The 3,660-nt window shown below is 42.5% G+C and overlaps 1 protein-coding gene across 4 annotated transcripts in view; it reads left to right on the forward strand.

The window, feature by feature from the left end:
* LOC103744423 (cytochrome P450 20A1) overlaps window positions 1-3,660 on the forward strand; it is a 62,263-nt gene that overhangs the window by 52,488 nt on the left and 6,115 nt on the right. The window lies entirely within an intron of this gene.

Consider the following 3,660-nt stretch of genomic DNA (forward strand, 5'->3'; position numbering starts at 1 on the left):
AACTCAATATATAGACCAGACAGGCCTTGAGCTCACAGAGATCTGCCTGCCTCTGTGATCTGCCTTAAGCTCACAGAGACCTGCCTGCCTGCCTGTGAGTGATGGGATTAAAGGCATGTGCAACCACACCTGGCAGCATTTGTATCTTTTTTTTTTTGTCTTTTTGAGACAGTGTCTCCCTGTAGCCCTAGCTGTCCTGGAACTCACTGTGTAGACCAGGCTGGCCTTGAACTCACAAAGCTCCTCCAGCCTCTCGTTTGTAACTTTTAAAAAAAATGTTTATTTATTTATTTATTTTTGGTCCTTTTGAGACAGGGTCTCCCTGTAGCCCCAGCTGTCCTGGAACTCACTATGTAGACCAGGCTGGCCTTGAATTCACAGAGATCCACCTGCTTCTGCCTCCGAGCGCTGGGATTAAAGGTGTGCCACCACGCCTGGCTTTATTTTTATTTTGTGTGTATGAATATTCTGCCTGCATGTATGCAAGTGCACCACATGTGTGCTTAGTGCCTGCAGAGATCAGAAGAGGGGGTCAGATGCCCTGGAAATGGAGTTACAGACAGCTATGAGCTGCCACGTGAGTGCTGGGAACAGAACCCAGGTCCTCTGCAAGAGCAGCCAGTGTTCTCAATCAGTGTGCCATCTCTCCAGCCCCAGCTGTCCTGGAACTCAGTATGGTCTTTTTCTTGGTCTTTTTTTTTTTTTGAGACAGGGTCTCTCTGTAGCCCCAGCTGTCCTGGAACTCAGTATGTAAATCAGGCTGGCCTTGAACTCACAGAGATCTGCTTGCCTCTGGCTCCTGAGTGCTGGAATTAAAGGTGTGCACCACCATGCCTGGTGCTTATGTATCTTAAAAACGGAATTTAGGCAAGATGGTTCAGCAGGTAAAGTACCTGCTGTACAAACCTGATGACAAGGGTTTAATCCCTAGAACCCACATAAAGGTGAAAGGAGAAAACTGACTCCACCGAGTTGTCCTGTGACCTCTGTACATGTGATAGCACATGTGTTCCCATACTCACACATCATGCACAATAATATTTTATATTTTATAATATTTTGTAACAATAAGCATTTTAATATTTTTTATTGATAAGTTCATGTATGAATATAGTGTGTTTTGATCACATCCTCCCAATTCCCTCCGTCTGATTCTTCTCCTATTCCCATCGCTTTTTCTTCCCAGTTTCATGAGCTCTTTTTTTAAACCACTGAATCTACTTAGTGCTACCTGTATGTGCTTGGGTATGGGGCCATCTGCTGAAGGTGGGTAGCCTCTCAGGGCTGCATCCCCGAAGAAACTGACTCTCCCTCTCCTAGCAGCCATCAGTTGCCAATAACTCCTCTGGTGAGCCCCTCCCCCATCCACCCGCAGATTTGGCTGGCTTGATCCTGTTCAGATCTTTTGCATGCATTCACAGTTGCTGTGAGTTCATATATTCAATAGCACTGTCATGTCCAGCAAATACTGTTTTGCTGCAGTTGGCCACTACCTCTGGCTCTTACAGTCTTTCCACCTCCTCTTCCATCATGATCCCTGAACCTTGGAGGTAGGTGGTGTGATATAGATCTCCCATTTAGATCTGAGCTCTCCATAGTCTCTTATTCTCTATACATCATCCAGTTATGGGTCTCTGTATTAATCATCTACTGCAAAAAGAAGCTTCTCTAATGAGGATTAAGAGATGCACTAATCTATGGGTATAAAGATAAGAATTTAAGGGGAAGTTTATTATTATGTTCATTTAGCACAATAATAGTATTAGGTTCTCCCCTAGGGCCTATGACCTTGCCAGCTATGGGGTTTGGCCCAGTTATTGGTGCCAGGCATGAGATCCAGCTTGTGTAGTGAGCTTTAAATCCAATCAGAAAATGATTGGTTACTCATGTAACATTCATGCCAGTATCCAATTAGTGAGCATATCTTGCCAGCCTAGTAGTAGTTATTGTACCTCACAGGGTTCACAGCTGAGTAAGACAATTGATTACTATTCTTTCCTGTTAGTGTACATATATAACCTTCTAGCACTGTGAAAGTTAGTCAGTAGGGTGACTCTTTCAGTATCCGTCAGTCACCAGTCAGTCAGTACCAGCCTGACTTCTTCATGATCTATAACTCAAGTATGTGGTATCTTTAGCAATAAGGTCTTACCATCAAATTCTGGAGAGTGACTGAGAATAATGGCAATAGCCTGTAATGTTTGGGAGGGGGGGTCTATGGACTCCACTGACCAAAACTTGGTAAAGAGGTAACCCATATCTGGGACTGGGTTTTTTGGGGGGTGGGGTGTGAGACAGGGTCTCCCTATACCCACAGCTGGCCTGGAACTCCCTATGTAGACCAGGCTGGCCCTAATCCCACAGAGCTCCTCCTGCTTCTGCCTCCTGAGTGGTAGGATTAAAGGCATGCACCACAATACCCAGCTTGGCATTGTGCTTTTTATTTTATAGCTGTGGTGTCTGGGGGAGGCATTGCTTCCCCCCTCTCCTTCTTTGTAAGATAACTCAGTTTAAATTCCTTTTGTGTGTGTGTGTGTGTGTGTGTGTGTGTGTGTGTGTGTAAGCTTCTACAGTAGTAGGGATCTATACAGTGTTTTCAAAGGCCTTTAGCGTTGTTATCTGTCCCCATACTCATTCCTCTAGTCTACCCTCCCAACCCCTACTGCATTTAACCCTTCCTGTTCCATTATTCCTATTTCCTTGTTCATACCACCTGTGTTCTATCCCCCTTCCTTTGAAATCTATCTCATGGTCCCATGCTAGTTTCCTGTCCTTGATGGGTGCACCATTTGCAACACATACCTAAAGATTCAAAACTACCATCCACATATGAGAGAACATGTGTCATTTGCCTTTCTGGGTCTGAGTCACTCAAAATGATTGTTTCCAGCTCTATCCATTTACTTGCAAATTTAATAATTTTATTTTTCTTTATGGCTGAATAATACTCTTTTGCATATATGTACGACATTTCATCTCCCATTCATCAGCTGATGAACATCTAATCTGTTCCCATTTCCTGGCTATTGTGAATAGAGCAGCAGTGAGCATGGAGGAGCAGGTTTCTCTGTAGTAGGATATAGAGTCCTTTGGGTGTATGCCCAGAAGTAGGATAGCTGGATCACATGATAGGTCTATTTCTAGCTTTTTGAGGAACCTCTACACTGATTTCCATAGTGGCTACACCAGTTTGTACTCCCACCAACAGTGAATAAGTGTTCTTCTTTCTTCACATTGATATCAGCATTTATTACTTGATTTTTGTTTTTCGTTTTGTTTTGTTTTTCTTTTTTTTTCAATCTTAGACTTTCTAAATAGGATAAGTTAAAATCTCAAAGTAGTTTTACAATTGACAAATGGGAATTCATTAAACTAAAATAGCAAAAGGCACCATCATTTGAGTGAAGAGACAGCCTATAGAATGTGAAAGAAAATATTTACTAGTGATACATTTGACAGAGGAATAGTATTTAGAATATACAAAGAACTCAAAAAACTAAATACCAAAAAACAAGCAACCCAATTTAAAATTGGGGTATGGAACTAAACAGAGTTCTCAAAAGAAGCACCAATGGCTAAGAAATACTTGAAAAGATGCTCAACATCTTTAGCCATCGGGGAAGTGCAAATTGAGATTTCGTCTTACCCCAGCCATGATGG

Source organism: Nannospalax galili, unplaced genomic scaffold (assembly GCF_000622305.1).
Source record: "Nannospalax galili isolate Female #2095 unplaced genomic scaffold, S.galili_v1.0 scaffold281, whole genome shotgun sequence".
Lineage (NCBI taxonomy): Eukaryota > Metazoa > Chordata > Mammalia > Rodentia > Spalacidae > Nannospalax > Nannospalax galili.